Source organism: Hyperolius riggenbachi, chromosome 7 (assembly GCF_040937935.1).
Source record: "Hyperolius riggenbachi isolate aHypRig1 chromosome 7, aHypRig1.pri, whole genome shotgun sequence".
NCBI lineage: Eukaryota > Metazoa > Chordata > Amphibia > Anura > Hyperoliidae > Hyperolius > Hyperolius riggenbachi.
The window spans coordinates 206892712-206915701 of record NC_090652.1 but is presented as its reverse complement, the minus strand read 5'-3'; the positions used below and the strand labels follow the sequence as shown (position 1 = coordinate 206915701).

The window sequence follows — 22990 nt, the reverse complement described above, 5'->3', positions numbered from 1 at the left end:
TTTTTTTTTTTAAGTAATTCTACAGCCCAGGATGAGCGTCAAAACTTCATTTCTGCTCTTAGAAATCTATTTCTATGGCATCTATATTACATTCACAGTGTAATTTCTATTACCGGCCGCTAGGGGGAGCTCCGGGATCTAGCCGTCCTCACCATCAGGACAGCCGCTCTCTATGACTGTTTTTTCCTGGAGTTGCTGCCGAAGAATGTCGGGCCTGAGAGCTCTTGGCTATCGGGGATACGGAGAGAGAGGTTGCACGTCTGTCTCCGCCGCTGCCGTGTCTGCGAGTGCGAGGAGGATGACGTCATAGTAGCTATTGTGACGTATGTGTGCAGGTGGGCCTCACGTGTACCGCCGGGGTGGCACCTGCAGTGACATGACCACTGCCCATCTATCTGCTATTGCTGTGCCATGCTAGAGGATGGGGGCTGTATATACAGCTGTATGCCATGCTAGAGGATTGGGGCTGTATATACAACTGTATGCCATGCTAGTGGATGGGGGCAGTATATACTGCTGTATGCCGTGCTAGTGGATGGGGGCTGTATATGCAGCTGTATGCCATGCTAGTGGATGGGGGCTGTATATGCAGCTGTATGCCATGCTAGTGGATGGGGGCTGTATATACAGCTGTATGCCATGCTAGTGGATGGGGGCTGTATATACAGCTGTATGCCATGCTAGTGGATGGGGGCTGTATATGCAGCTGTATGCCATGCTAGTGGATGGGGGCTGTATATACAGCTGTATGCCATGCTAGTGGATGGGGGCTGTATATACTGCTGTATGCCATGCTAGTGGATGGGGGCTGTATATACTGCTGTATGCCATGCTAGTGGATGGGGCTGTATATACTGCTGTATGACATGCTAGTGGATGGGGCTGTATATACTGCTGTATGACATGCTAGTGGATGGGGGCTGTATATACAGCTGTATGCCATGCTAGTGGATGTGGGCTGTATATACAGCTGTATGCCATGCTAGTGGATGGGGGCTGTAGCTGTATGCCATGCTAGTGGATGGGGGCTGTATATACAGCTGTATGCCATGCTAGTGGATGGGGACTGTATATACAGCTGTATGCCATGCTAGTGGATGGGGGCTGTATATACAGCTGTATGCCATGCTAGTGGATGGGGGCTGTATATACAGCTGTATGCCATGCTAGTGGATGGGGCTGTATATACTGCTGTATGCCATGCTAGTGGATGGGGCTGTATATACAGCTGTATGCCATGCTAGTGGATGGGGGCTGTATATACAGCTGTATGCCATGCTAGTGGATGGGGCTGTATAAACTGCTGTATGCCATGCTAGTGGATGGGGGCTGTATATACAGCTGTATGCCATGCTAGTGGATGGGGGCTGTATATACAGCTGTATGCCATGCTAGTGGATGGGGCTGTATAAACTGCTGTACGTGCATCATGCAGTTATGTATTCAGTGGCGTGCACATGCTTATTCACACTACAGTTTTGATTGGCCAATTTTACCACTGCCATGTGGTATGTGACTCTGAGCTTACTTGCATAATCATTTAGCATTCAAAGTCTGTGGGCCCTCATGTTACGTGGGGGTGGTAAAAGTGGCTTGTGATTGGCCAATCAATTTTGAATGTGTGTATGCACCCTAAAAGTGGCCACTAACTGTCCAATTTGTAGCGAAAAATCAATCGAGCGATCAGAAATTCTGATCGGATTGATCCGAAATTCTGAACAGATTGGTTGTAAATAATCTCTATTGATAGGCACAAACGATTTTAAAAGGCATCCGATTGGATTTTTGTCAAATCAAAATTTGGCTTGGTTGTGATAGGAAGCAAAGATTGGTTTGTTGATGGTGTAGTGAACGATTTTTCTTCCGATCAGAAGTTTCTGATTGCTCTAACGATTTATCACTAGACATTGGATCGTTAGTGGCCACCTTTCGTTTTCCCCTCCCTCTACTTTAATGTGATGTACACAGGGCCCAACTGTTTAGAGTACTCTGGCCCACCCCTTAGGGCCCGTTTCCACTATCGCGAATCCGCATGCGTTGTCCGCATGCGGATTTGCATAGCCAATACAAGTGGATGGGCCTGTTTCCACTTGTCAGTTTTCCTGAGCGTGTTTGTGTGCGGGGAAAATCTGCACGGCAGAGCTGTCAGAATTAGCTCCCCGCACACCGGTATGCGAATCTCATACAATGTATTTAATAGGGAAATCGCATGCGGTTTTGGCATGCGGTTTTTCCAGCGATTTCGCATAGGAAGTAATGTTAATTTACACAGGCAGTGACATGGTTAAAATCGCATACATACTACCCTATGCGAAATCGCAGGAAAAAACGCATGCAAAATCGCACCCGCATGCGAATTTCGTCCTCGGTGACTTTCCGGCGATTCCGCACCGCACAAGTGGAAACGGGCCCTTAGAATGTGGCTGCTTCTCCCCTCTCTATTGCTGCCTAGTAGGCAGCTCCACACCCATTTCTAGGCATTGCCGCCCCCTTTCCGGAAGCTTTGATTATCATTAGAGCAAAGCTGCTGCAGCCATCATATTGTTAGCCAAAGCAAGGCATTGAAACACTGGTCTGCCTCTCAGTATGTCACTGCTGCTGCCCTCTTCAATGCTGCTGGTGCTGTAATTATGTCCCTGTGTCTGCACACTGGCCCCAATGTCCAAGCCCTTTGCCCTTCAGCTTACTTCCTTGGTATGTCCTAGAAAATTGTTAGCGTCTCCTTAACCATATTGCGTCATCACCCTAGCGCCACGTTACTCATGCAATAGAACTTGCAGTGTCTGAAACAGCTGATTATCAGCTGGTTTTGGAGACATGCGCATTTGCCCTATAATGTTGCGCTGCCATGCCAGCAAAACACATTGGAAGCTGCATAAAGCACTGCACCATTCCTTGTTTGGAGTGCAGCAATCTATGTACAGAGTGCTCTATTGCTTGCTGTGGCACTGAAGTAAAGGTGCAGTCCGTACAGAGAATGGGGCAGCACGTACGCAGAAAGGTGCAGTCCCTCCGCAGAATTCTGCACTCCGTACAGAGAATGGTGCAGTCATTTAGACGGCTTCTAGTGTGGTTTCCAGGCAGGGCAGCGCAAAATTTAGGGCAAATGCTCATGTCCCCAAAATCAGCTGATAATCGGCTGTTTCATAGACTGAAAGTTCTTTTGCGAATGTGCATGAGTAACATGGAGCCAGCGTGATGTCACAATATGTTATCAAAAGAACAGGGCGACAGTGCCAATCATTTTCTTTTGTTTCCGTTGTTGATCATGGGAGCTGCCGGATCGATCGAGGCACGTGGCAACTGTAAGGTGGTTGAGCGCACCAGTTGTTCTACTCACTGTGATGCGATATGGTTATGTTATGACATTTAGGAGAAGCCAACTATCTAGGGTATACCGACACACAAGCAGCCTGAGTCGGCACATAGCTTCTGCAGCCCCCACCTCATCCACTGCAACTTAGGGTGCATACACACATGCAATTTTGTCACTGTCCAATTTTACCACCTCCATGTAGTAGTAGGGTCAACAGATTGTGGATTGTATGAACAGATTGTGCAGGTAAGCTCTTATACTACATGGAAGTAGTAAAATTGGCCAATGATTGGCCATACAAAATTGCATGTGTGTGCCAGGCTTTAGCATGGTCATTAACTGCTTTTTGAGCTCACCTCCACCTATCATTTGCCCAGGTCTGGATGAAGAAAGAAGAGCCTGTGGTGACCAGTCCCAGCGCAGTGGTGACCTTCGACACCTTGACCATGGTGCTTGGTGAGGGATCGCTTGGTAAGTATGGTGCACTGCTTTCTGCCCACTGCCGCTACTCATTGGATGTTTGTTTGTTTTTGTTTCTGTTCAGGCACTGTGGGCCTGATTTGCAAAACTTGGCGATCATTGTTATTGGGAGAACAAATCCTCTGTACTCACTTTATTCATATTGTAAATATTGCTGCAAATGCTCGGGCCTCCATCTTTGCCGCATTGATGGGATTGTGACCTAAATCACCTATGCAGAGGGAAGTCTATACATCCTGCAGAGGTTTCTCATGTCCTACTCCAGCCCTCCCCCGTTGCCCGGGACCCTCTTGCAGTCCAGGTCTGCGCTCCCCTCTGAGCAGTAGCACCTTGTTTAGGGGACCCAGCAGAAAACCTCATAGGGAAATTCTGCTAACGTGATTGGGTGGATGGCACCCATCACGCGGCTCGATTGATAAGGAGGAAACGAACCGTCTATGCCCAGCATTAGTGTATAGAGTATAAATGCCACTTGCTCACAGCATCTGCTGTTGTTTGCTTTCTACCTCACTCCAGGAATGCAAAGTACTCAGCTGTATAACATCATGACACAAGGCTTGATGATTTATGAGCCAAACTTCCAGGGCCCGTTTCCACTATTGCGGTGCAGAATCGCCGGAAAATCACCGCTGACGAAATCGCATGCGTGTGCGATTCCGCATGCGTATTTTGCCGTGATTCCACATAGGTTAGGGTATATGCGATTTTAACCATGTCACTGCCTGTGTAAATTAACATTGCTTCCTATGCGGAATCGCAGGGAAAAATGCATGCCAAAACGCATTCGATTTCCCTATTAAATGCATTGCGTGCGATTCGCATAGCAGGGTGCGGGGTGCGAATTCTGACGGCTCTGCCGTCTATTTTCCCCGCACACAAAAACGTTCAGCAATACGGAAAAGTGGAAAGAGGCCCATCCACTTGTATTGGCTATGCGAATCCGCATGCGGACAACGTTTGCAGATTTACTCATGACCTCAGAAGTAATCTGTTTCTCCCGTGGTTGCCTCTGTATTGTTGTGCCACATCCAATGCAGTGACACTGGCGGGAGTCACTTTATCCTGTGCCCAGGTTGTGGCTCCACAGCATTCTTGGCGAGTGTGTATGTATGATACTCAAGCTGGTGATGACACGCTGCCTCAGTGCCCCTGTGTGGTCTCCGTCCTCTGATCTCGGGTCACATGATTGCTCACTTGTGCTTCAGCCCCGCATGCTGATGCTTTTCACCCCACCCACTGAGGCTTTCTCAAAACAGAAGGGGGCTGTGTCTGAGATCTCTTCAACCTTCTATTTAATCTAGAGAGGTGAGGTGGGAGGAGCAGTCTCCCACCCACAGCATATCTTATATGTAACTTTATATTGATGCAGGAATTAAAACATGCATTTTTCCATTTTCCTGCAGTGACATTACAGATTACAAAATCTACAGAGCAATATTTCTGTAATCTGTAATGTCACTGCAGGAAAATGGAAAAATGTATGTTTTAATTTCTGCATCCATATAAAGATTAAATAGAAGATTAAAGAGATCTCAGACACAGCCCCCTTCTGTTTTGAGAAAGCCTCAGTGGGCGGAGTGAAAAGCATCAGCAGGCGGGGCTGAAGCACAAGTGAGCAATCATGGGACCGGGGATCAGAGGACGGAGACCACGCAGGGGCACTGAGGCGGTGTGTCATCACTGGCTTGAGTAGCATACATACACACTTGCCAAGAAGGCTGTGGAGCCGCAACCTGGACACAGGATAGTGACTCCCGCCAGTGGCACCGTGTTGGATGGGGCGCAACAATACAGAGGCAAGAGAGAAACAGCTTACTTTTGAGGTCGTGAGTAAATCTGCAAACTTACAGGGTGTAACTGCAGAACCATCAGCACACTGAAACTGTGGACGTTTGGCTCATAAATTATCAAGCCTTGTGTTATGTATGTTATACAGCTAAGTACTTTGCATTCCTGGAGTGAGGTAGAAAGCAAACAGCAGATGCCGTGAGCAAGTAGCATTTATCCTCTGTACACTAAGGAACATTGCAGATCTTAATATACTGTAAGTACATCAGCAGCAGGAATCACAGATTTAAAAGGCCATTTGCAACATCATGCTCACAGAAACAAGGAGTTTATAAAGAGTCATAACCTGGAGGAATCCACTGAGGCCTCTAGGGTGTGCGTCGGTGGTGGGTCCACATACAATCAACCATATCGGTGGCCAATGTGGTTTGCATAAGCTGAGGCTGGGTGACCACTACTGAGCATGACCTGATGGTGATAAGTGGAAAAGTGTGATAGAGCGCTGCCTCCTGTCTTTATGGTTTTAATTTGGGATATCAAGCTATTTTGTCATTTAAAGCGATTTTGTATTCAACAAATTTGATAAGCACATGTAGAGCCTCCTGATTCAGTTACTATATTATAGCTGTTATTGAAGAACTGTTCTCTAAGAGGCTTCCTGCTGGGTCTAAAGTAGACTAAATTAGGCTAGTGATGCTCCAGCTTACTGCACAGGCTTGACTGTATTCATGCAAGTGCAGTATGGCTGCTCTTGTGCACGGCAGGGAGTGCAGTCACGATAACGTACCCAACAAGCACTTGTCTGTGCTAAACAACGGTGGGGTAAGGAGGACATATGTAAGTATCTGCTCGTATCTTTATAGGTAAGTACAGTATCTGCCTTATCACTGCCGTGCCAACCCCCCTGCCAGGTTGTGGGATCCCGTGGTGAACTGGCCAATTCACTCCCCGCAGCCCACCTCTCCAGCCTGCAGAGTCTTAGAGCAGGCAGAGCAGGGGTACGGGAAGATGGCGTCCGAAGCCCTGCACTGGAGACTATTTGTATTTCCAGTACAGGGCTTCAGGCGCCATCTTCCCATAGGCCTGCTGTCTGCCTGTCAGCGTGGCGGAAGTTTCACAGCTGGAGCCGGGGGAGCTGCTCCCCACTAGAGGAGGCTTCTTCAGATGAGTAAATGCTTGTGTTTTTTTTTTGTTTGTTGGTTTTTTTTATAGGTGGCAATTATTTTCTGATGAAATGCTTCCCACATTATGATTATTTTCGGGTAAAAGATTGCTGCATTACAATTATTTTCTGATGAAAAATATTCCACATTATGATTATTTTATGGTGAAACATTGCAGCATTGCGTTTGTTTTCATGGGGCGGAACCGAGGGGGGGTTACAAAATGGCTAGAGGTGCCCCTGCTTAACCTCTTGAGGACCGCAGTGTTAAACCCCCTCTAAAGACCAGGCCATTTTGTTTAAAAAGGGCCACTGCAGTTTTAAGGCCTCGCTGCAGGGCTGCACAATTCAACACACAAGTGATTTTTCTCGTCCCCCCCCCCTTTTTCCCCACCAACAGAGCTCTCTGTTGGTGGGGTCTGATTGCTCCCCCAGTGTTTGTTTGTTTTTTATTGTATTTATTTTGTAATTTCCCTTTTTTTCCCCTCCCCCGCAAGCCAGTCACTGTGATTGCCGATCACCTCTGGTCCCCTGGAGGGGACAGCCGTGTCACACAGCTGTCCCCAGTACAGCGCTGCTGTAGATTGCAGCGCTGTACAAGGTAATTAGACGGCGGTTTCGCCATCTAACAGTCTCCAAGCTGCGATTGTCACTGGGAGACTGAAGGCGGAGCGCCACCTACTAAGCAGGAGATGTGCGCACGATCTCCTGCAACACACACACACACACACACACACACACACACACACACACACACACACACACACACACACACACACACACACACACACACACACACACACACACACACACACACACACACACACACACACACACACACACACACACAATAGAAAATATGATAAAATGTTCTATTTCTCAGATAATAGTCATCATAAATAATTTATACATACAGTGATAGCTGTGAATAATCCACAGACATGAAATAAGCCAATCTAAATTAGTTACTTGTGCTGCTTCAATAAAGCAGTCCCCGTATTTTTAAAGTCAGATATACACATCTGATTGTGACTGTACAGTATATATGATGTGTACACAGGAATCTCTTATATATACGAAATAACATCTATGCTGTAAGTATAAAGCCTGATGTGTAGCCATGTCACTTAGGCCACATACACACATCAGACTATAGCCTTTGGAAAATGAAAGATCACAGACCAATCTTACCACCCTTCATGTAGTATGAGAGCCATACCTTCCCAGTCTTTTCTATGGAGCTGAACTCCCCATCAGAAAAAATCTTTGCAAGATGCTGCACACACAGATGCTGTACAGACACAAAAAATCAGTAGCTGCAAAAGATCTGTTCCTGCCAAAAATCCATTCCTGCAAATTGCAATGATAGTCTATGAGATCTGCAGATCATCATACACACATGATTTAACTGACATTCATCTGCAGATCAGATCCACTAGGATGGATTTTCAGATCTGCAGATGATTGCTTTGCACATCCAGAGACTGAAATCCTTGCCCATTCTTCTTCGCAAAACAGCCCCAGCTCAGTCAGATTAGATGGACAGCGTTTGTGAACAGCAGTTTTCAGATCTTGCCACAGATTCTTGATTGGTTTTAGATCTGGTCTTTGACTGGGCCATTCTAACACAGATATGTTTTTTTTTTAAACCATTCCATTGTTGCCCTGGCTTTATGTTTAGGGTCATTGTCCTGCTGGAAGGTGAACCTCCGCCCCAGTCTCAAGTCTTTTGCAGTCTCCAAGAGGTTTTCTTCCAAGTTTGCCCTGTATTTGGCTCCATCCATCTTCCCATCAACTCTGACCAGCTTCCCTGTCGCTGCTGAAGAGATGCACCCCCCGAGCATGATGCTGCCACCACCATATTTGACAGTGGGGATGGTGTGTTCAGAGTGATGTGCAGTGTTAGTTTTCCGCCACACATAGCGTTTTGCATTTTGGCCAAAAAGTTCCATTTTGGTCTCATCTGACCAGAGCACCTTCTTCCACATGGTTGCTGTGTCCCCCACATGGCTTGTGGCAAACTGCAAACGGGACTTCTTATGCTTTCTGTTAACAATGCCTTTCTTCTTGCCACTCTTCCATAAAGGCCAACTTTGTACAGTGCATGACTAAAAGTTGTCCTATGGACAGAGTCTCCCACCTGAGCTGTAGATCTCTGCAGCTCGTCCAGAGTCACCATGAGCCTCTTGACTGCATTTCTGATCGGCGCTCTCCTTGTTCGGCCTGTGAGTTTAGGTGGACGGCCTTGTCTTGGTAGATTTACAGTTGTGCCATACTCCTTCCATTTCTGAATGATCGCTTGAACAGTGCTCTGTGGGATGTTCAAGGCTTTGGAAATATTTTTGTAGTCTAAGCCTGCTTTACATTTCTCAATTACTTAACCCCCCTGGCGGTATGAAAAATTCCGCCAGGGGGCAGCGCAGCATTTTTTTTTTATTTATTTATTTTTTTTAAATCATGTAGCGAGCCCAGGGCCTTCGGCGATCTCCGATCAGGAAATCCCGTTCAAAGAACGGGATTTCCTGGAGGGCTTCCCCCGTCGCCATGGCGACGGGGCGGGATGACGTCACGTCATTGGGAGTCCCGATCCACCCCTCGGCGCTGCCTGGCTCTGATTGGCAGGGCAGCGCACGGGGTCTGGGGGGGGGCGCGCCGCAACAGATAGCGGCGATCGGGCGCGAGGCGGCGGCGATCAGTGTGCTGGCACAGCTAGCAAAGTGCTAGCTGCGTCCAGCAAAAAAAAAAATTATGTAAATCGGCCCAGCAGGGCCTGAGCGGCACCCTCCGGCGGCTTACCCCGTGTCCAGCACGGGGTTACCGCTAAGGAGGTTAAATCCTGACCTGTCTTGTGCGTTCTTTGGACTTCACGGTGTTGTTGCTCCCAATATTCTCTTAGACAACCTCCTGAGGCCCTCACAGAGCAGCTGTATTTGTACTGACATTAGATTACACACAGGTGCACTCTATTTAGTCATTAGCACTCATCAGGCAATGTCTATAGGCAACTGACTGCACTCCGATCAAAGGGGGCTGAATAATTATGCACACACCACTTTGCAGTTATTTATTTGTAAAAAATGTTTGGAATCATGTATGATTTTCGTTCCACTTCTCATGTGTACACCACTTTGTATTGGTCTTTCGTGTGGAATTCCAATAAAATTGATTCATGTTTGTGGCAGTAATTTGACAAAATGTGGAAAACTTCAAGGGGGCTGAATACTTTTGCAACCCACTGTATGTATACAACTTTAATTTCATCTGTCTCAGGTTTACTTTGTTACACAGTAGTACTATACTCTACATATGCACTCTCCACATAGCTGCAGGGAATCCACTGAGAATGTTGTGCACATTGAACACAGAGGTGTTGTCTATCACCCATAAACCTGGTTCAGATTGTGCATGCAGAATGTGTAATAGAGGAAGAATCTCCTTATTCTCCTGCAGAGCACCTGCACATCACTCTTACATGTAGGGCCTGATAGGTGTTCTTTGTTCCGGCATGTACCTTTTACAAGTACTCTTACCAAGGACTAGTTTTAGTCTATGACTAAAGGGAATAAATATGGCAGTCCCCATATCCTTCTCACTTCAGTCGTCTTTTAAAATTCCTAAGCGTTGGCAGTTAAGAGACTAATTTCATGTTACATACTTTCAATCAACAAGATTGTAATATGCAAATTAGAGGAGTCGGTGGATTTTTGTACCGACTCCACAGCCCTGTATAGCAGGCACTACATCCTTTTTTTTTTTTTTCCTATTCCGGTATGACCTAAGCAGCCATTGTTTGTTTACTATGCATATCACTGTTTAACATCTTCTACAGAGGCATAGTGTTTGCATATGTAAATTATATATGACGCTGAAGCCTTGTGCTTGTATGCACTTGTATTTCCATTGTGCATTTTGCAGTGATTTTCAGGCCTCACAACCAGGCATTTTGATATCTGAAAACACTATAGATATGTTTGTGGAATGGGTGAGTTTGGACACTGTTTTAGCTAGGTTCACAGTGGGACGCTGCATTCCCTGTATAACAATAACAGAATGCAATGGAAGGAAAAAGCACAGCACATTACGTGTGCATTGCGTCACATACAGCGAAGCACACAATCAATGAAAAGTATGCTTCACTGTACCTGTTAACACGCGCACTTAGCGGTAATGCATGCATTACTAATTGCAACCCATTATCACGCATTATAATTGTAACACTTCCTCTGCACTGTGAGCATCCCATAGATGGTGCATTGCAGTGCGGTAAGCAGACCATACTGGTCCTCTGTTATTAGTTCTCCTTCATTTTAATATTTAAAACGAAGTAATCTATCAATTTAAATGATATATAACATATAGGGCTTGATTCACTAAACCGTGCTAACTCATAGAGCGGCCATGCTATGAGTTAGCACGGTTTAGTGAATCAAGCCCATAGAGTATATTAACCACTTTCCCCACCACTACAGTATATCTACGTCAGCTGTGGCACCCTCCAAGCCACAGCCACGTAGATATACTGACCTCCTTGCAGCCCTGCTGTGCACGATCGGGTGCGCTTCAGAGCGCATCCTCCGGCACTGTCAGCTGCAATACTAATTGGTGGAAGGGAACATTGTTCCCTTTTGGCCAATTAGTCCACCCCCCTCCCCAGTGGCGTAGCTAAGGAGCTATGGGCCCTGGTGCAAGTTTTACATGGCCCCCCCCCAGAACTCTATACATAGCAATTGATACGGCGCACCAAAACCTGCCAAGGACACCCACAGTGTTGGAGGTGAAAGAAGGGAATCGGGGGCAGTTTGTTAATGATTACAAGTATTTAGAGCATCTATAGAAGTGATTATTACCAGCACAGGAAAAATAGAGAGCTAATATTGTGCTTGAAGGAGAGCCCAATGGGGCCCCTCTGGCCCAAGGGCCCCGATGCGGTCGCTACCTCTGCAACCCCTATTGCTACGGCCCTGCCCCTCCCATGAACGATCGCTGCAGTAGTGAATTGCAGCGATCCTTCATCTGTCTCCCTCGGCGCACAAATACCATAGTAAAAAAAAAAAATCATCCAGCAAGTAGCCTCACTCACCTACCTCGTTCCTGCGACGATCCTGAAGCCTGATCCACCGATCACCGCTCTGCATTCAGCCGCATATTGACGGAAACCTGGGTCCCGGCTTGATGACGTCATCAAGCCGGGACCCGGGTTACCGGCAATATGTGGCTGACTGCAGAGCGGAGAACAGAGGATCGGGCTTCAGGATAGTCGCAGGACCGAGGTAAGGTGAGTGAGGCTGCTTGCTGGTGGATTTTTTGTACTATTTCTGCACGGAGGGGGCTGCCCTAATGGGGAGGGGGGCATCTGGCTATCGATCCTGGGGGGTGGGGGCAGGATATGTAAAAGGGGGGGTTCATGTTTGCTGGGGGCATCTAATTGACTAAGGGGAGGGGGGGATTTACTACTTTGGTGCATCTGGGCACCTGGGGGGGGGGAGGGGGCAATAATCATATACTGGGGGCACATTTGGCTATAATGGGGGGCAGTACTAATCCTGGGGGTACATCTGGCCATAATGGGGGTAATCCTGATCCGGGGACACATATGGCTATAAAGAGGGGCACTATTCCTGGGGGTGCGTCTGTCAATCTTTTCTGGGGCTGGCAAACGCAGGGGACATATGTGGCTATGCTAGGGGGGCTGATATTGGGGACACATCTGGCTATACTGGGGGAGGCGGTGATACTGGGGACACATCTGGATATCTATACTGGGGCAACTTTAACTGGTGGCACAGTTTTTATGTCAATCGCACTTTTTATTTCCAAATAGAAATTGGTCAAAATGTAGAAATAATGCATTTTTTAAAATTTTCCCACTTTGTCCCATTAAAATGCACAGAAAGGAACATTTTACTTTATACCAAATACCCCCCAATCAAAGCTTTAGTTTGTCTTGAAAAAAACGATACATAGATCATTTAAGTGGCACGAGTAGAGATGAAGTTATTGCTAATTAAAAAGGGACACCGCTAAAGCGTCAAAACTGCTCTGGTCAATAAGGGGAAAACAAGGTCTGGATGCGAAGTAGTTAAACATATTTTCAGTAGAAAAATACATATATTTACATTGATCTGTACATGAGTCCTGAAAGAGGCAAAAAGAGGAAGAAAGGGGGACAGAGGGCCATATGCAATTCACTTTTTCACCTGAGTTTTCTCCTAGGTGAAATTTTCAAATTTGTCAATAAAATGCCTTTTAAACAACCAGCAAGCAAATAAATACTCACAATAATTTTGATAGTACCTTTTCACTTACTTTTTGGCACTTTTACTATTACAAAGTGCTAAAAAGTTTTTATAAATCGAAGATGAAACATTTTCTCCTAGGAGAAAACTCAGGTGAAAAAGCGAATTGCATATAGCCCAGAGGGATTTAGTTCCCGAATAGGGACTGTCCATCAGGGCCGGTTCTCTCATGAAGCAAGGTGAAACAATTGCATCAGGCGCAGAGATTGCAGAGGCAGCATCTTTGTACTGTGTGAACCTTCCTGAGGAGGAATGGAGTGGCTAAGGGTGACCAGTTTGTATGTCACAGACTCATAGCCAACCAGTGTGCTATTGTGTTGAGCTGCAGCATGTCATGTGAGAACATTATATGAAGCAGAGTAAATTGTCGGGCGCTGTGCGATCATTCCAAATCTGGGTGAGGGCGCATCCTCACAAGTTTGCCTTGGGCAGCAAAAAGTCTAGAACCGGCCCAGTGTCCCTCTGAAAAAGGGACAGTTGGGAGGTATGACATAATCAGCCTACTACATGTTGTGAATGTTCATGAGGGGTGCTTTCACTGCCTGTGATATTTGGGTTTGAGTGAAGTGCTTCTACCAGGGGTTCAATTAAAAGGTCAAAGATGTGGTGGGGGGGGGGGGGGAGTTGGCGCTAAATACTAAATAAATCTCACTTGGTTAAAGATGATCAGTTGGGATTATTTAGTATTTAAAAGTGTACAGAAAAAGGGTAGTAATAGGTAAGCCAGACATCAAAGTTTTTATATCACACCAAGTTCAGGCCCAGATTTACCTCACAGAAGCCTTCCAGGCACAGATGTCCTGGCACCTTAGACTGCTCCTCATGAAGCTCAAACCCCTGCCGAACTGCCCTGCAAGTGTGCTGGCTGGCCCACCTGTCACTTCTCCCTTACTTCCCTTGCCCATCATACTTAGCTACAGGTGCCCCTTGGAATTAGGTAGCCATAATTACCCTAAATATTAAGTAGCTAGAGATGCCCCCAAGCATTAGGTAGGTAAAGAAACCTCAGAATTAAGTAGATAGAGGGGCCCCTGACTAAACGGAGCTCATCTGAGGAATGCCGAGAATAGAGTGAGTAAGCTCTAATTTATACTCATCAGGATTCTGCATAGGGAAGGAGGGAGGCACTCATGGAGGGGAGTGGGCCACCTTTCCATCGTTAGACACTTGGAGGCACGTGCCTACAGTGTCTTATGGTAAGTCTGGCTCTGACCAAGACAATACAAAACAAGGCATATACAGACCGACATTAACCATCTTGCAGACCTCGGTACTTAAAGCATATGGTATACGGCCTTAGGCCCCAGATTTGGAAAGGCCTCTTAAAGAGACACTGAAGCGGAAAAAAATTGTGATATAATAAATTGGTTGTGTCGTATGGATAATTACTAGAACCTTAGAAGCAAAGAAAATATTCTCATATTTATATTTTCAGTTATATAGTGTTTTTATAGCAATGCATAATTCTCTAATATTTGAAGTTAATACACTACTCAGGATTCTAAATGATTTTACAGAGCAGCCCTGCAAACTTTTGACCTGCCCTCTGGTAGAGAAAAAGAAAATAGAGTGGCTGACACTTAAGATAACATTCAGAAGAGGAGCTCTCTGCAACTTTGAAAGTCGTGGAGCTCAGTGGCTTTTTTGCATAGATAACTGAAGTTTCTTAACTCTTCCTGTACTGGAAACGATATTAGACTCATATCTCTGTTCCTAATGTTATATTTCTTAGCTGTACTACACATACAAATCATTATAAAAAAAACTATTCCGCTTCAGTGTCTCTCTTTAAGTGTATAGCTATACAGTTCCGTCAGATAAACTGATTGAAAGTCCTTACATAGTGCACTTACCTGGGTTTGTTGTCCACCAGGGATATCGCGGCCCGAAACTGCCTTCTGACTCACACCAGCAGTGGATGTGGCTGAAATAGGTGACTTTGGAATGGCACGTGACATTGGTGGGGAGTGTGGCTACGAGATCGTATTCACAAAGCCCTTGTCGGATATGTTCAGAGGGTCCGTACGAGACAACCGTGGGGTTGAGGAAGAAACAAGAAGCCTCTGCAGCATCCACGGACCATCAGGAGGCTTTCCTCTGCCTAGGTATGTTATATATATATATATATATATATATATATATATATATATGTATATGTATATGTATATATATGTATGTATGTGTGTATATGTATATGTATATGTATATATATATATGTATGTATGTGTGTGTATATATATATATATATATATATATATATATATATATATATATATATGTGTGTATATGTGTGTATATGTGTATATATATATATATGTGTATATATATATATGTGTATATCTATATCTCTCCTGGGCTACACTTTAAGCAAGGAAAATTAGGCCGGGTTTCCTTTACATAATATTAGTCTTTGGGCCATAAAAGTATAGTATAGTTAACTTTCAATCTCTTAACCTCCTTGGCCCAGCAGGGCCTGAGAAAACCTCCGCGCAGGAGGTTTTCTCAGGCCCTGCTGGGCCGATCTCCGTGATTTTTTTTTTTTGCTGGACGCAGCTAGCACTTTGCTAGCTGCGCCAGCACACCGATCGCCGCCGCCCCGCGCTCGATCGCCGCTATCCGCGCCGCCGTAGAGCCCCCCCCCCTAATCAGCGCCAGGCAGCGCTAAGGGGTGGATCGGGACTCCCTTAGACGTCACGACGTCGGTGACGTCATCCCGCCATGGCGACGGGGGAAGCCCTACAGGAAATCCCGTTCTTTGAACGGGATTTCCTGATCGCCTATCGCCCTGGGCTCGCTACATGATTTAAAAAAAAACACAAAAAAACGGCAGCGCTGCCCCCTGGCGGTTTTTAATATACCGCCAGGGAGGTTAACTGGTCCTTTGGAGTCCTGCTGTGGGAGATCTTCTCACTGGGATACAGGATCTTCTCAAAAAATTAGCATATTGTGATAAGGTTTATTATTTTCTGTAATGTACTGATAAACATTAGACTTTCATATATTTTAGATTCATTACACACAACTGAAGTTGTTCACGCCTTTTATTCTTTTTCTTATTGATGATTTTGGCATACAGCTCATGAAAACCCACATTTCTTATCTCAAAAAATTTGCATATTTCATCCGACCAATAAAAGAAAAGTGTTTTTAAAACAAAAAAGTCAACCTTCAAATAATGATGTTCAGTTATGCACTCATAACTTGGTCGGGAATCCTTTTGCAGAAATGACTGCTTCAATGCGGCGTGGCATGGAGGCAATCAACCTGTGACACTGCTCAGGTGTTATGGAGGCCCAGGATGCTTCAATAGCGGCCTTAAAGGACTTACGAGCCCAAAAGAGGAAAAAAATGTCTTTACCTTTGTGAATTTGTAACGCACGGAGGACGCCATCCGTGCCCTCCGTGCAGCTCCGCCGGGTCCCCGCTGCTTATGGTTCCCCCGGCTGGACCCCGACCCCACAGCCCGGGTTGAGCGCTCCTTCCTCCACAAATATGGCCGCCGGAGGAGCTCTAGGGCCTCCCTCCCCGTTCCACACTACGTAGCGTGGATCGAGGAGGGAGGACCTAGAGCTGCGCAGCCGCACTCGCGGCGGTGCGAACTGCACAGCCGCGGCCTTCTCCGGCGGCCATATATGTGGAGGAAGGAGCGCCCGACCCGGGCTGTGGGGTCGGGGTCCGGCCGGGGGGGACAAAAGCAGCGGGGACCCGGCGGAGCTGCACGGAGGGCGCGGATGGCGTCCTCCGTGCGTTACAAATTCACAAAGGTAAAGACATTTTTTTTCCTCTTTTGGGCTCGTAAGTCCTTTAAGCTTATCCAGAGTGTTGGGTCTTGCGTCTCTCAACTTTCTCTTCACAATATCCCACAGATTCTCTATGGGGTTCAGGTCAGGAGAGTTGGCAGACCAATTGAGCACAGTAATACTATGGTCAGTAAACCATTTACCAGTGGTTTTAGCACTGTGAGCAGGTGCCAGTTCGTGAATGAAATCTTCATCTCCATAAAGCTTTTCAGCAGATGGAAGCATGAAGTGCTCCAAAATCTCCTGATAGCTAGCTGCATTCACCCTGCCCTTGATAAAACAAAGTGGACCAACACCAGCAGCTGACATGGCACCCCAGACCGTCTCTGACTGTGGATACTTGACACTGGACATCAGGCATTTTGGCATTTCCGTCTCCCCAGTCTTCCTCCAGACTCTGGCATCTTGATTTCCGAATGGCATGTAAAAGTTGCTTTCATCCGAAAAAAGTACTTTGGACCACTGAGTAACAGTCCAGTGCTGCTTCTCTGTAGCCCAGGTCAGGCGCTTCTGCCGCTTTTTCTGGTTCAAAAGTGGGTTTATGCTTCCATCTGCTGAAAAGCTTTATGGAGATGAAGATTTAATTTTTCAGCACGACCTGCCACCTGCTCACAGTGCCAAAACCACTGGTAAATGGTTTACTGACCATGGTATTACTGTGCTCAATTGGCCTGCCAACTCTCCTGACCTGAACCCCATAGAGAATCTGTGGGATATTGTGAAGAGAAAGTTAAGACACAAGACCCAACACTCTGGATGAGCTTAAGGCCGCTATCGAAGCATCCTGGGCCTCCATAACACCTGAGCAGTGCCACAGGCTGATTGCCTCCATGCCACGCCGCATTGAAGCAGTCATTTCTGCAAAAGGATTCCCGAGTATTGAGTACAAGTATTGAGTGCATAACTGAACATAATAATTTGAAAGTTGACTTTTTTGTTTTAAAAACACTTTTCTTTTATTGGTCAGATGAAATATGCTAATTTTTTTAGATAGGAAATTTGGGTTTTCATGAGCTGTATGCCAAAATCATCAATAAGAAAAGCAATACAAGGCTTGAACAACTTCAGTTGTGTGTAATGAAAGTCTAATGTTTATCAGTACATTACAGAAAATAATGAACTTTATCACAATATGCTAATTTTTTGAGAAGATCCTGTATATGCCGTGCCCATGCAAAACCAACGAGAGGTGCTGGAATTTGTAACGAGTGGTGGACGTATGGATCCCCCCCAAAAGATTACCCAGGACCAGTGTAAGTGTTTCTGCGAGTTGAGGGCCTGTAAGAGCCTCTCTGACTGATGTGATCCTAAATAGTGTAACACAGTGCTCCTACTTTCATTGTTTTGTTAGTGACCTGAATGGAACCCAACAATGTCAAAACTGTCTGGAAGGGGATCAGTGCTTCATTGCTGTCAGCAGACCAGCATGAGGAAATAGACTGTAAAAGGGGCAATAGCTGTTTCTAAATAGTGTCCTGAACTCTGAGTGTCTTTTTTTTTTTTTTTTTAACTCTAAGAACGCTAATTGCACACAGAGGCTAGGTCTGCATATACTGCCCAGCCTGTGTTATACAGATTCCCCCACAGGCCCTCCTGCACTCTGCTTGCCCCCCATAAATCATACGCCGAGCTGTCGACACGCAGCATGTCGCAGCTGGCTGTTTACCTATGCATCTGTCACTCTCGCTGCTCCCCCGCCTCCTCCATAGCTTCTGTCCCCGCCTGCGTCCCTTCCCTCCAATCAGGGAGGGAAGGGACGTGGGCAGGAAACGGCGCTATGGAGGAGGCGGGGGAGCGGCGAGAGTGACAGATGCAAAGGTAAACCGCTGGCTGCGTGTCGAAAGGTCGGCGTATGATTTATGGGCAGCAAGCAGAGCACAGGGGGGAGCAGTATAGCAACAGAGGCTGGGCAGTATATGCAGATCCAGCCTCTGTGTGCAATTAGCGTTCCTAGAGCCCACCTCGAGTTCTCTTTAATAAACCTGAAGTCACATAAAAAATGCAAGTTCGATACTTACCTCAGTAGGGGGAAGGCTGTAGATGGTACTAAGGTTTTCCTGATCTTCCAAAGGCCCTCTGCTCCAGCCTTTCGCCTGTGCTTCCCTCCATGTACGTAGGTGCCTGTAGGCGTGTACATAGGCACAGGCTCACAGTACTTCCGGCGCCTATACAGTATCACGGATCCACTTATGCACAGCTTTTATCTTTGTGCATGCGCAGCCTTGTTCTACTGCACAGGCATGGCCGTCCATGTGCCCACATAATGTGGCCCTGCTCGTACACTGAGGGGAGTGTGGCCATGCAGAGTAAGAGGGTCACAGCTGGCAGCAAAGGGGTCATAAACATCAGGATCCAGACGCCTTAGGCAAGTATTTTTTTTTTTTTATATATACATTTTGGCCTTGGATTCTCTTTATTCTTTTATGTAAGATCTACAGACATCCTGCACTCATTAGACTTTTAAAATATTAATTATAAAAACCTATAGGCCACACAAATAGGAAATACCTAACAGGTCTCCTAATTATCACTCCTTTTATCTGTACATAGATTTACATTTTTAAAGGAGTCATCGGGATATTTAACCACTTGAGGACTGCAGTGCTAAACCCCCCCCCCCCCCCCCCCCCAGTGACCAAGCCATTCTTAGTAAAATAGGCCACTGCAGCTTTAAGGCTAAGCTGCAGGGCCGCACAACACAGCACACAAGTGATTTCCCCCCCCCTTTTCTCCCCACCAACAGAGCTCTCTGTTGGTGGGGTCTGATCGCTCCCCCCATGTTTATTTATTTATTTTTTTTTTTAATAAATATTATGGTTGGCTTTTTTCTTTTTTTTTTAAAAGCCCTGTTTCTTTAAATTCCCTCCCCCACAGCCAGCCAATTATGGCGATCGGCTGTCATAGGCTTCTGCCTATGAGAGCCGATCGCTCTTTTGTCCCCCAGGGGGACAGCTGTGTCACACGGCTGTCCCCAGTGCAGCGCTGCTGCTGATTGCAGCACTGCACCATGTAAATAGACGGCGATCATGCCGTCTAACAGTCTCCCGAGCGGCAATAGCCATTCGGAGACTGAAGGCAGGGCGGCTGCTATTTATAAAAGTACAGATAAATGTTTTTTCTTCAGCTCTGTTTTACTTTTCAAGTTGAACTTCACCGTCTGCTGCCTATGGGATGTGAGGGGACAGACCCCACCAAGAAAACACCTGCACTAATGCACCCTGAATTCATTGAAGTGAATGGAGAAGGGGGTTTAGTTAAATCACTCCTCTGAAGATGCTGCTTATGATAAGCAGTTTATTAATGGGATGAACTATATTATATATTCATAAATAGGTTGCTTGTTATGAAAAACGTACTTTTAATTTCAATTGGCAACCAGCTATGATATTCTAAAATTGCTAATAAGCTTAAAGGGAACCTGAAGTGAGAGGTCTATGGAGGCTGCCATATTTATTTTCCTTTTAAACAATACTAGTTGCCTGGCATCCTGCTGATTTCTATAATTGCAGCAACGTCTGAAACAACCATGCAACTAATCTTGTCTGATTTTTTTTCAGAAACCTCAGAGCAGAGAAAAGTATTCTAGACGAGGATTAGCAGGTCAGCCAGTCAATGTGCATTATTTACAAGGAAATAAATGTCAGCCGTCTCTATCCCTCTCACTTCAGGTTCCATTTTAATTTCACTACTTAGAAAAGAAGCTCAATTTGAAAGACTAGTTTAAACAATCTTTCAGGCCGGTTTCAGACTGCCAGCTGGCATTATAGCTGCGCTGTGGTGCAATGATCGCACCGCAATGGTAAAAATAGCCTTTGGAGATTAGTGACAATGCGTGTTAATCTCCCTTCTAGGTGCAAGCCAAGCAGGCAGTGAGACTCTCTAGCGCGCACTTCCTGTGCCTACAACTAGAACTGCGCTGAAGTGTATTGAAACAATACGCTTCCACGCATTCGCGTCTCAACACAACGCACAAAAAATTATAGAAAAAAGCTACATCGCCATAGACTTCCATGACTTCTGGTCGCTGCACGTCACCGCACAAGCCGACCCCTAGCGCGCTGTTGTTCGCTTATCAAATTGAAGATTTCCGGTACATCGCATTGCAACCCGTCAGGTATGAAATGCCACATAGACTTACATTGTCTTAGCGTTAGCCTGCAGCAAAACAGGGTAATGCAACGCGCCAGTGTGAAAGGGGCCTCATAAGTGCAATTCTGAACAAAACTTGTATGCTAATCTGATACTTTACATACTTTCGGCAGTAGCTCAATGCAGTACTTAAGTTCCTAATTTGCAGCAAATTTAATCAAAATTTCCAACCTGCCTGACAGCATTTTGTAGTGAAATTGAAAGAAAGTTATAAACTGATCTTCAGTGCAGTAGCAGGATTGCGGTAAGGCCGGCTTCAGACTGTATTTTGGTGGCAGCCTTGTGATGCGGCCCAGGGGCCGCACTGCCAAAAACGGGCCTTCAGGGGTTACCAGGTTAGTACGCGGTAATCCTCTTCTGGCCGGGATCCAAATGGGAAGTGCTCGCTTGCAATCTCTTCCTGTTTTAGAGCCGCAACATCATAACGCCAACATTGTGGCAAACCCTGCGTCGCCTTAGACTTACATGACTTCCAGTCCGCCACAGCGGTCGCGTGGTAACGTTGGTTTGTCTGCGTAGATTGGCGACTTCTGGCGCATTGCATACAGTATGAAAGCACACTTAAGCTTTCATTAGCATAGCGGTGAGATGCGGTAAAATGACCCACTGCACCACACCAGTGTGAAAGGACCCAAAGGTTTTGGTCAAAACAATAAAATCTTTTGGAAACCGATCATTTCCATTGAACTGTATGCGATCAGCCTCACTTTACTGGACACCACTATATTAACCATACTCTTAGAGCAGGGATGTCAGACTCCAGTCTTCAAGTGCTGAAGTCCTCACACATTTTTTGGCACAGCTCAAATTAATTAATGGGACTAAATCAGGAAAGGTGCAGTTCATCAACTAGAACACATTTCTCAGTCCGTCCTAAACATTGGCATGGATATGGCTCTTGAGGACTGGAGTTTGACACCTGTGTGGGCATCGGCATATTGTTGGGTTACCGAGCAGTTTTGTGTTTTAGTATTGATGCTGCTGTGTACATATATAACAGATCCTCACCAGTTATCATATCTTTCAGGATCCTGATGTCATGAACTTCCTGTAGAAAGTGGCCCAGCTTCAGAAGACGAAGGTAGTATGATAATGCGCCCAACCAGTTGCAACGGCATGACTCCTCTGATTGGCAACTCTTTTCTCTCGGGTATGCTGGACACGCAAACAATTGAACATACGCTAGCAGCAGAGCCGGGACAAGGTCCTCCAGCACCCAAGGCTGAGACACCAAAGTGCGCCCCTCCATCCCTGCCACCCCAGCCATCACACACTGATTGCTATTAGACTAAGAGACGCCACAGGGCCCACAACCTCCCCAACACCTTAATATCTAGTTATCTGGCTTGCAGTCACTGCCATGTATCCCCTTTTCTTATTTCTTTCTGCTTCAAACACAATTAGGAATGACAGCTGAATGAATTCTGCGCCCCCTCCTACACTGCGCCCTGAGGCTGGAGCCTCTCCAGCCTATGCCTCGGCCCGGCCCTGGCTAGCAGATATTCCTGAGGAATTATGGGTGTAAAACCTGGTGGGCTGGAGCCTCAGAGCCCCCAGTCTGTAGTGTGCTGGTGAAACTCCAGAGGTTTCATGGGCTCCATCAAACCCAATCTCCAGCACTGATTCAAAACACCAAATGTCCCACAAACTAAAGAACAATTCCAAAAACCTCTGGAACCCAACGCACGGGTCTTGGGTCATGGAGAGCACCTGCTGACGTGCTTAACCATCCTAGTGTTCAGCTAGGAGAAGACTTGGGTTCAAACCTTTGAACTGTAGGAGCTTTATCCACCTCAAGCCAGATATTTCAGCATTTCCAAAGAAGAAGCACCCCTGTCCACTTTCATTTGTCTCAAGTTAGAGTGCAAAAAAAACAAAACCTTTGTCCCCAGTAAACACTGTGAACTTTCTAAGTACTGAAAACATTAACCTCCCTAGCTTGATGGACAGATATATTCGTCCATAAAAACATGCTGTGAACAGTATAAACGTGCATACA

The 22990-nt window shown here is 46.1% G+C and overlaps 1 long non-coding RNA gene across 2 annotated transcripts; it reads left to right on the top strand.

Annotated features, from left to right (window-relative positions):
* The first annotated feature begins 208 nt into the window (after positions 1-208).
* Positions 209-22154, top strand: LOC137525751 (uncharacterized). 2 transcript variants are annotated; one of them, XR_011022991.1, is made up of 4 exons: positions 209-335; positions 3694-3787; positions 14916-15147; positions 22019-22154. It is a non-coding gene; the product is annotated as an uncharacterized lncRNA (long non-coding RNA). The 2 variants fall into 2 exon arrangements; XR_011022992.1 differs by lacking the exon at positions 14916-15147.
* Positions 22155-22990: the final 836 nt, after the last annotated feature.